Source organism: Anabrus simplex, chromosome 2 (genome assembly GCF_040414725.1).
Source record: "Anabrus simplex isolate iqAnaSimp1 chromosome 2, ASM4041472v1, whole genome shotgun sequence".
NCBI lineage: Eukaryota > Metazoa > Arthropoda > Insecta > Orthoptera > Tettigoniidae > Anabrus > Anabrus simplex.
In genome coordinates, this window is record NC_090266.1 from 1,163,684,461 (window position 1) to 1,163,696,550 (window position 12,090).

Consider the following 12,090-nt stretch of genomic DNA (forward strand, 5'->3'; position numbering starts at 1 on the left):
TAAATCTGTATGTTGTTCTTGTTGATTCAATTGAAATATCTTGGAGTGTTATTCAGCACTACTCCCGTGAACTTATCCATACATAAATTTCTGATAACAATTGTTACAATAGGAAAGGTAGGAATTTGTTCAATTGAAATTAGTTGTACCTTGAGTCGGATAACGAAGTAAATCATGTTTTGCTAGATTCTATCTGAAGTGAGTGCAGTAGAAGGACATGGTAGCATAGTGATACCGTCACTGGCTTCTCGGTACTCGAGGTAGGAAACCCGGTCAACGCACAAGGGATTTTTAAAATTCCACGTAGATCTGAAGAACGCGTGCTGTGATCACGATATCTACGGCCACGTAAATCTGCAAACCATATGGCTATGCTCGTGATATTTATAGTCAAGTAAAACTACAAGCTTCTTTTGGTCAGTGTATAAAAGCCGGAGAAACTAAAAATTCAGGATGACGAATCTCAGCATCCAAATTCTAACTTAGGAACTCCGATGAGTGTCGCTTTTTCAGTTCAGTGGAGAAGCGTGAGTTAACACACTTACCTGTTGAGCAGCGCCATTCTCTTATTAAAGAATTCCACGGACGACGTATGGTAGAAACTACTAATATAAAAAATAATCTCAGGATCTGATTTAATATTCTGTGACCAACTATAGGGCGCTGTCTGTTAAGTCTATTATTTCCCAACTTTTCAGCAGTCAGCACAGAGGCAGAATTTCAATCATTTGAATGCAGATCAAAAGCTGTTGTTGAAGAAATTCTAATATCTCTTTCTGGATTCCCAGAGGAGTATATGTATATACTTCCTTTGAAGCTTTTAGCTGATGCGGAGAAACTTCAGTTTCTTCTTGCATACAAATATTACAGCAAAAGGTAACATATTTCCTTAGGGATAATATGGTCTGATATATATGTATTTCTAAGTCTGGTCACCAAATATATATAAATACTGAAACGATCCTGCTCGAAATTATCACAGACGTCCGAAATTTTAAATAATCTGCGAACAGTTATATCGTTTCTGCCTTACCACTAATATAGTAATCTGGATATTAACATTTATATAATTACGATTCATACACAGTCACATTTAGACGCATTGCAGCCGAGGGTTGAAGGTCTTGCTCGACTCACCGGGAAAGGCAAAGGTTCGATCACCCACCAGGAAGTCGACAAATTAAGAAACGAGACTACACCTCTGGAAAGGTACATTACCCTTTGGTTTACTCAGCTTACAACAGAAATATGTACCATGTGAATTCCTGGAGAAAGATGGCTGACATTGAACTAACCCCCTCTATACCATTTGGAGCCAAGTTTACGGATAGTGGACGTTTTCAGGTTAACTCCTCCGGGGGAGTTAATGGATTGTGGGGAGGTAGGTATTATATTGGTTTAATATCCCACAATGTATTAGTTTAAAATCAGATATGTATGTACGTATGCAAATATGCATGTAGCTCATTCTCTAACTGGTTGGTATTTAGATTAATATATATTCAATAATCTTCTTACATACTACGTTCCTTTCCAAGAAATCAATTTTAAAATTCATTGTTCAAAACATGGATGTACTAAGTGATGAAACATGAGTTACCATCGCTATAAGTGAGGTCGATTTGTAGGCGGATTACACAAACAAATGTTATACCAGGAAGACAGAGTGTGACAAAGAAATGGCTTGAAAAATGATTAAAATTAATTAAACCAGAAAATAAGAATAAAGTGATGAATGAAAAAATTATTTCGAGCTGGAGCCATCGAATCGTATTGTTCATCCTGAGAGCCGTTCAATTTCTGCTCCTCGATCAGCCAGAGCTTCTAGCAGCGAAGGCGAGAATTCTATGTAGACGGCAAAGATATCACTGGAGTTCTCCGGACTTAACATCCATTGTGTTCTCCACGGTTCTTCGACACAGTACCATCAACACCATGGGGTGTTTTTGCTTCCTCCGTTTTCAAAACTCCATCGACTTCAGCCGAAATGGTACTCACAGTCTTATGCTCTGGAAGCTTGCACGATAAATTTGTTAATGCTTTCATGGACTGGAATATGGGGCCATGCTAGGTTTTCTTATTGGTCATTTTAAGTGAGACAGTGCACCTAAATTCTGCGCATTGTCCATTGTATGTAATCTCTTTGAACAATTTTCATGATGTGGAATGGTCCGACTCGTACAGAATGCAACACGAAATTTGAGGACACCTTCTTCATATGTAGGTCTGACTCATTGGCTGAATGGTCAGCTTTCTGGCCTTCGGTTCAGAGTGTCCCGGGTTCGATTCCCGGCCGGGTCGGGGATTTTAACCTTAATTGGTCAATTCCAATGGCACGGGGGTGGGTGTATGTGTTGTCTTCACCATCATTTCATCCTCATCACGACGTGCAGGTCGCCTACGGGTGTCAAATTGAAAGACCTGCACCTGGCGAGCCGAACCCGTCCTGAGATATCCCGGCACTAAAAGCCATACGACATTTCATGATGTGGAATGGAAAATCTTATGACATATTTGCAGTATCTGAAAACATGCCTAATATTCAGGTCATCAATCGACGGATGTATGCAGGCTGTAAGAGTACGGTATGGATAAACTCCCCGAACACATTCCTCATACTTACAAGAAATGTTGTATGGATATGGAACCGGAAACGTTTTATTTCCATGTTAGAACAAATTTTCTACAACTCTGCAGAATATATTTATCATGCGAAACGCACAGGACAAGAACGCACCATCAATCATCACTGATCTGCATTTAGGGCAGTCGCCCAGGTGGCAGATTCCCAATCAGCTTTTTCACCTAAACTTTTCTCCAACAAATGGCAAAAAAAAAAAAAAAATTGGAAAATATTGAACATCTCCCTTGGTAAATTATTCCAATCCCTAACTCCACTTCCTTTAAACGAATATTTGTCCCAATTTATCCTCTTAATTTTTTTTGCTATTGGCTTTACGTCGCACCGACACACATAGGTCTTACGGCGACGATGGGACAGGAAAGGGCTAGGACTGGGAAGGAAGCGGCCGTGGCCTTAATTAAGGTACAGCCCCAGCATTTGCCTAGTGTGAAAGACGACACAGGCAGCGTAATGCAACATAAGGGAGTCCTGTCTACAGCCCGTAAGTACGTATATTTATCGCAGATTTTACTCCTTATTTGAGTAAAAGCAATTATTATCTTCCATTTGGGTCAAATATTACAGTGACATTTCGTAGATCCCTTCCGTTCACATAAACCACTCTTAGGCTTTTCCTGTCCCATCGTCACAATAAGACCTATCTGTGTCGGTGCGACGTAAAACAAATTCTAAAGAATCATTTTCTCCTACGGGCACGAATAGTCTGCGTATCTTGTAACGGGATTCAGTGCGAGGGCAGGTTGGTGCATGTATCAATGGTAAGAGAGAGCATTTTGAACAGCTCATATAAGAAAGAGTCACATATGGAATGATGCTCCAACTAGAGTGTGCACGGGACCCTCACCAGGATTACTTGATTCGTGAACTAGAGAAAATCCGAAGAAGAGCAGCTCGATTTGTTCCGGGTGATTTCAGACAAAAGAGTAGCGTTACGAAAATTTTGCAAAATCTGGGTCGGGAAGACTTGAGTGAAAGGAGTCAAGCTGCTGGACTAAGCGGTATGTTCCGAGCTGTCAGTGGAGATGTGGCGTGGAATGAAATTAGTAGATGAATAAGTGTTAATGGTGTGTTTAAAAGTAGAAAATATCACAATATGAAGATAAAGTTAAAATTCAAGAGGACCGAGCTCGATAGCTGCAGTCGCTTAAGTGCGGCCAGTATCCAGTATTCGGGAGATAGTGGGTTCTTGAGGTCCAGGGCTAGCACCGACGAATGGGAGTTCTATGTCTCTGAATTAACTTTGGCCATATGACTAGCGCGGCCAGTTCAAACAGCAAAATAGCATGATCCCGGACCAATAAATATATCATTTAATTAATGAGTTAGGGCACATAAGGAATGAGCAACATGAAGGAAACGACACCTTATTCATTCAAACAACTTCAGTGAGCAAAGACATCACACACGAAAGTCTTAGACAAACAAAACAAATACGGAAGCGCTACGACGTAGCAGAAAAAATAGTTGTAAGTTGGTAAAGTATGTATGCATATTATTCTCTACAAGTAAAATATTTCGTACTATGTATTATTTTACCGAGGATTTTACACTTTATGTGAGTTAATGCAATTATTATCTTCCATTTGGGACAAATATTACAGTGCTAATTCGTAGATCCCTTTCGTTCACATAACCCATAGAATTAAAGCTCTTGCGGCCCCGTATTCGTATAACATACAGTATTTTCTACCTCTACATGTGAAGAATCTTCTTCTTATTCTTCTTTTACTACCGCTTTTCCCACACATGTGGGATCGCGGGTGCGAACTGAGTAGCACATGTGGTTTTGGCCCCTGTTTTACGGCCGGATGCCCTTCCTGCCGCCAACACTATATGGGGGGATGTAATCACGATTGCGTGTTTCTGCGGTCGTTGGTAGTGAATAATGTTGTGTGAATATGAAGAGGAGAGTGTTGGGACGGACCAAAACACCCAGTCCCTGAGCCAGAAGAATTAACCCGAAGTGATTACAATCTCCGACCCGGCTGGGAATCGAACCCGGGACCCTCTGAACCGAAGGCCAGAAAGCTGACCATTCAGCCAATGAGTCGGACCTACATATGAAGAAGGTGTCCTCAAATTTCGTGTTGCATTCTGTACATGAAGATCGTCACAGACGAACAGGGGAATGAATTAACTACTGAATGGTCGATAAAAGTAGTAATGAATGATGTAATGAATGTATGCTGGACACGGAACATTTTATTAATGAGCAGATAATTACGGAACTGTCAACTTTCCCATTTAATTTCCTGACGGAAAACACCAATAAGCAATGGTTCGTGAAGATATTTGACAGCATAATGCGTGGAACTGAAGTAAAATGATTTACTTTCCAGCTCTACGTCTCAATATTTCTCTACTTGTTCTATGACTGAACGTTTACTTAATACGCCACGACAGTAGTAAGAATGTTTCGTATGTAGGAAGAGAATTGGATATAAAGGAAATTTGGTCTTGATTGTGGTAGGCCTACTTAGGATTTACAATTGAATGGGTGCTCGCAAAAGCGGGCTAACCTACAAATTTGGAAAATATGAGTTTTATGCTGCCATCAACATGCGGAAGGTTCAAAGTATCTTCTGTGAGTTGGGCTAACATGAGACAATCCTGTGTGATGAGATACAACGCTTTGAATTTTATGCCTTTTTATTTAGGCCAATTTTGTTATTACAAAATCGGGCTAACAGACATTTACGGAGGAGGCCGTAAAGATGGCGTTGCTGTATATGTAGGTTAGCAAACCTTATCCCCCTGTATACTAGAGGCTGTGGGTGTTTCTTGTGTTTTGTGCCAGATGAATGGAAGGATTTAGTAGAAAGAGCTTTCTTACTCTAGTAAAAATGACAAGTGATAAGTTTGTGAGCACTCGACCTTTGCTAGAAAAATTAACCAAGAGAATGGTATCTGTAAATAAACAAAGAGTACTAATTAGTAAAGTTTCAGGCATACTATTTATGAAAGATGTACCATTTAAGTATTTTTAAAATATTTATATGGTATTGTTGAGGAATATGATTGTGTTGACCTTCACAAAAGGAACAGTAACGATAGTCGGCCATCACTTGCTAGTGTTCAGCTGTCACCAAAGTACAGCATTACAAGGCCAATAAAGCCAGCAAAGCTTAAGGACTTGCTTGAGCTACTTGCACATGTCCCTGCAATATATCACCAGTATTACAGAGAACTGACATCTGGCAATGGCCAAGAGGTGACTGAGGAATCATTTTCCAATGCATTAGAATATGACCCATATGACTGATGATTGTCCCATGAGGGAAAGTTATGTCATATTTCAAAATAAGTCTGAAGTATCTTTATATCTAAAAAACCCACAGCACTTATGCCCTTGGAAGGGCTCTGTCCTGCCCAGCGACCGCTACTCAGCCCGAAGGCCTGCAGATTACGAGGGTTCGTGTGGTCAGCACGACACATCCTCTCGGCCGTTATTCTGGGTTTTCGAGACCGCGGCCGCCATCTCACTGTCAGATAGCTCCTCAATTCTAATCACTTAGGCTGATTGGACCTCTAATCAGCCCTCAGGTCGAGAGAAAAATCCCTGACCTGGTAAGAAATCGAACCCGGAGCCTCCGGGCGAGAGGCAGGCACGCTATCCCTACAGCACGGGGGCCGGCATTTTTATGTCTAGTTTACTGTGTAAAACACCTTTTTTCTATTGTATGATCATAAAATAAAGTTTGGTTACGAATCTAAGGTAAACTATTAACTATAGCTAGGTCAATGCAGAAGTCAATTTTTTTCCATTTTTTATATTCCTATATTTCCAAGCACTTTTCATTTTTAATACAGTTCCAATATATGGTATTGATAATTTAATGGTACTACATCAAGATAAAATAATGAAACAAATATTATTTTTATGGTATAATTTTTGTTTTTTGACATTTGCAAAAGTTGATTTATCTCTGTTCTGACAAAATGTTGGTTAGCCCGTTTTTGCGAGCACCCATTCAATTTAACCTGTATGTATCTAAAACTAACCCCATGGCACTACAGCTCTGATGGGCCTTGGCCTATCAAGCGACAGCTGCTCAGCCCGAAGGCCTTCAGATTAGGAGGTGTCGTGTGGTTAGCGCGACGAATGCTCTCGGCCATTATTCTTGGTTTTCTAGACCGGGACCGCTATCTCACCGTCAATAGCTCCTCAACCAGCCCTCAGATCCAGGTAAAAATCTCTGATCTAGCGGGGAATCGAACCCGGGATCTCCGTGTAAGAGCCAGGCACGCTACCCCTACACCACGGGGCCGACCTGTTTGTATCTAGTCACCTTAATTAGAAATCAAACCACTCTGTCAGAGCAGAAAGGTGATAGGATAAACACAATGGCAGGTCTGCGAGGGGAGAAAGGTGCGTAGAAAGGTGACAGGATAAACACAGGGTGGACAAAATAAAACTGTCTCGGAAAATAATTATAAGACTAGCGCGGAGCTGACCTTTGTTAATGAACAGGAGAACTGCCCTGACAGGAAATGCTGGAAGCCTTGATTTCGATGCTCCAATCGGTCAAATGTCGGCGCGTGCGCATCTGCCGAGTAAATTCGCTGTGTCATTACGTGTAAGTGAGTGAGAGGAGCAGACGTGTTTAGTGACAAGTTGAATGAAACATAAAATGGCGCTCACGGTAAAACAGCGCGCATTCATTGTGGAGTGTTACGCGAAGCAAGATTTGTGGAAAACCTGTAGCGAATTAGAACCATAATTATGTGAAAATAATTCGAATACCAGAAAATGTTGCCCAGTGAAGGAAATTCTGGAACGAAATCCGACGAAATCTCAACGCCGCTCATTTATGCAAGCTGGAATGCCGGGATCGTCGTGTCGAAACATTTAAAAAAAAGGACAAGGCATCTGTATCCTGACAAATTTACTGATGTGTATGCATTAAATTCTCCAGATGAAACTTCGCGTGTGGAGTTCTACTGGTCGTTTCTGCGTGAAGTAGGGTCAGGACTTTCGCATCTTCAGTTTTTCATTTGTTCAGAGGAGGCCATTTATTAAAATGGGTCAATCGCGCGTCAGTGCTATTGTAAATATTTCCTGGACCAGATTTGTTTTGCCCACTTGGTAAATGACACGTTAGGGAAGGAGCAAGAGGAAGAGGAGACGAGGATAATTTATTAAAGGAAAAAGATAATCTCTACATCTTCATACCTTGCCGTCTATTACAAACTGGTGAAGCTCTTTTAAGACGGGCGATCCAACTAGGGTGGGCAGGATCCGATATCAGAAGAAAACTTCATGCTGGAGTCGTGAAGGGAAGTGTAACGAGTATAGTGTGCGAGTTTCAGAAAAATAAGTGACGAAACTAATACGTAGCACCGAGTCACAGTATTAACCTTACGCCATTAAAATCCCAGGACATTCGCGGCATCGAATCCGGAGCTTCGCAGTCGAAGATTACAGCGCTGATCAATTGCCCAAGGAATCAATACAGAAATTAAAATGAATAGAATAAAAATGTATGGAACAAAAACACTTTGGAGAGAGTAGATAAAAATGCTGAGATGTAGCGAAGGGACATAAAATGTTCATTCCTCAAAAGCGAGGTCAAAACATTACAAATAAGAACGATAAACTGCTGGAAAGTTACATATTCTGTACTGACAGTGAGCATAATCAATGGATATGCAGGGTGTAAATTTATACAAGTATTGGAATATCAGGGCATTATAAAAGGTACATTACACATAAATATTACAAATGAGAACAACCGTCCTACCTTGCATTTTGGTAACAGTTCAATGCGGCAAGAATTGTACAGCCTAAGTTTCAAGTCATGAATCTTGAAATGTCAGTGCCTGTCTACTGTGAATAGAACTGAGGAGTGTATGCTCTCCACTATGAGAAAGCTGTGGGATAATGCATTAAACATACAATAAAATGAACGTACCCATCATCGAGTATTTGCAACTTTTAAAAAATTACATATTTTTGGACTGGACTCCTCATGTGATTCGGTAGTATTCAACTATTGCAATGTGTGTGGACGAAATACTGTTCTAGGAAGAGGAAATAGCACCTCTTCAACAGACACTTCACACATTGTGCACTAGCATTATCGCTCTTCTAATTAAAATATTTCACAATTCTCCAAACAGATGATGTTTCCAGGTTCGCCTAATATGTTTTGACACCTATGTTTGTACGGCAGGATTTTTATAGGATTATTGAATTAACATTGGATGGGCACTTAAGATAGCATAAAATATGACTTCTAAAATCAATTGAACCAATGTGTCTCAGAGGGTCGGGCAGCTATGAGCTTGCATTGAGGAGGCAGTGGGTTCGAACCTCACTGACGGCAGCCCTGAAGATGGATTTCCGTCAGTCATTAATCATTGCCCCAGAGAAGTGCGACGGGCTTCGGCAGCCGACGCAATTCCTATCATCGCCGCTAGATGGGGGATTCATTCATTTCATTCACTCCATCCTTGACCAGGTTGAATGACTGGAAACAGGCTCTGGATTTTTATTCATTCAATATGATGATTATTATTAGTATATTATTATTAATATTATTGTTATTGTTACGGGGATACCCGGGGAGCAAAAAGAGGTTAAAGAAGGTGCCGGGGTGAATGCGTCTATCTAGAATATCAAAATTAATTTAGAACTGGAACTGAAGATTATATTTCTTTAGAATTTCAAAAATCAACAAGTAACAACATAACAGGTACAAGTAGCAGTCTTGAAACAAGACTAGGAAAATCCAAGATTAGTGACTTTTACAGATCCTGGGCTTCAAGCCCTTAGTGTTACAATTCCAGTGATACCGGATCCAGTTTACAACTTCAATTCAAACAAGGAATCATTTCCTCAAGGAAAGAAATCCCCTAATTCAAGAGCACTGGCTCCCAAAATACAATATCTAGCCTTCCAGAGGCACTGATTATTCTTAAAAAATTTTGGAAAAAGAGCTAACAGGCTCTCAGTTCCTTACGGCCCACTTAAGGCAACATTGTATCAAAATTTACAATCTCTGGCCTCTCAAGGCACAACTTACAAATTGAAAATAATTTTATACAGGAGTATCTAGTACCCAACCTACAGGGCCTTTGCGAAGAAGAAAAGGTTAAATAAAAGGCCCGAACACAAACTGAATGGAGGCGTACACTGCGCTCCCAGATAATGAAGAAATTAAAATCCTACAGGGCTCTCGGCCGATGAAACAGAGGCTATTCCCAAACTAGTGAGATGGCTCTCATGGAAATTACTTTAATACATTACAGGAGAACACAGTTACAAAAACGTAGTCACCTCAAACCAAGATGAAGGGGAGCTCGAGAGGGTAACTCACTCTCTATCCCCGATTTACTGTTAAAGGTTTTATGAAGTTTTTACATTAGCCGAAAGAAGTTACATTTTAGAAAAGTATTGTTACATAATTAAGGATTCGGACCTTCCCTTCAGGTAAGGTAGCGGAGACAGCAAGAAAGATATAATTTTATGTGGCCATTACCTTACAGATGTTCAGCTGCCCGAACAAAGAGGCGGCCACGCCTCCCGCCTTAACACACACACAGAAAGACGATGATCAACTGGCCAGGAAACACGAAAAGCCGCAACATATATACCCTCAGGGAAGGTTCGAGAGAATTCAATTCTAATCCGGACCCGCCCTCTCAAGTTTTTTTGGTGAATTCAAAGTGAATAAGAAATGCGGGATTGGTTGAAAATTAATTACAAAATGTTTTGATTGGCTAGATTCAAACCTGGCGGAAAGAAGAAGACGTGTTGCCAACCCAAAAATAAATGAACATAGAATCAGTCATGGACAACTTAGAAATACGAAACTTCTTTAAGTTATAAGTTCTTTCACCTTGCATCAGAGTGCATTATCAGCTTTTTTTTGGTAGCGTCATTTGTGGAAAAATATCCAAACTTCTTGATATATAGCAGAACAAAACAAGGAAAAATTCAATCAGTTTAGGAAACTACACAGTAACAAAATCACTTCAAATTTCAGTAGTGACATCTTTTGACTAAAGTTCTAAGTTCACGTTGTATCAGTTTCCACTTTTATTCGATAGAGGAGTTTCTAAGGGCGCTTATTTTGAATGCGCGGCGGTGAGGTGTACCTCCCGGTACAGTTATTATTAAAGAAGTGCTTCATTCACCATAAGGGCCAAACAAACGTGGCCTTTCATTTAAAAAATTAGCAAATAATTTCACAAACCTGCATTAGCCATGTTTCTAACAGTGACCCTCAGGGCGAGAAGCCTGTGGTTATGGCACACGCCTCCCAGGAAATTACTCATATGTATGTGTTATGCAATTACTACAGGGACTGCTTGGATCCTCAGAAAGTATCACCGTATATGGTTTAAAAGAAACTTTAAAAACCTGGGGCAAATCTATGATGAAGTTTACTAGGGATGTTATTAATATATTTTCGCACAGCTAGAATGTACTATTGCAGCGCCACTGATCTTCTGAGTAACAAATTCCACAGGCTGTGTCCTGAGTGCCATTAATTACAATTAGCATTCCCCTGACATTAGCAGCTTCCATTCTGTCTCAGACAAGCATGGGACTGAAATAACAGTGAAAGCTATATTTTGCTCTACTCAGTGCCAAATAAGAAACGAAACAGCAAAATGTACAGCATCCATCACGTGATGGGAAGAAGATGATCTCTCATATATTGAAACATATACAGCAAACCTTGTACTCTGCTTACACATGAAGGGTTTTACTGCGTGATGGAGACACTTTCAGTACATTTCCCTGTATAGGACTTCGCATAGTAATTCAGTTAAGTATAGTGCTCCCTTTAATCCCGTGGCATGGCTGGGACTGCGGGTAGCCCCTCACACAATGGGGCAACCCTGCCCGAGGCACGCTCGCCTCGTCTCATCACTCAGCTACTTTACAAAACTCGTCTTGCAATAAGCAAGATTGCGCTTCCTACGGGCCCATTATTTTCCCCCCTCAACGTTTTCTGCTTGGCAGGATTTGTGCCGGGAGTTTACTCGGATCAACGCTACTTGCTATTGGTGTATTGGAGTTACAATAATGATCCGACTGGGATTAATTCAATATTTCTTTACTATCTTCTACGTGTGCTCGACTGGCAGAGAGGTTGTGTGGTCTATAAGGTGAGACGGTTTCAATTCTTATCATTAGATATTCAGCGATGTGTACACAAAACTCGCTCTAATCCCAAATGACTCGAAAAGAGAAAGAAGAGGAAAGGAAAACATATGGAGTGACTTTTATCGAATTTTTAAACTTCTTGGGTTATTTAGTGAGACGTTATAGCGGACTGATTCGATGAACTGTAGGGACATTTGGCATAATTAAACAGAGTGCTTCACGAGGAATTATCGATAATTACGCAGATCATTTTTTGAATAATAACAGACCTAATAATACTGTTATTTGTTTTACGTCCTACTAAATACTTTTACGGTTTTCGGAGACA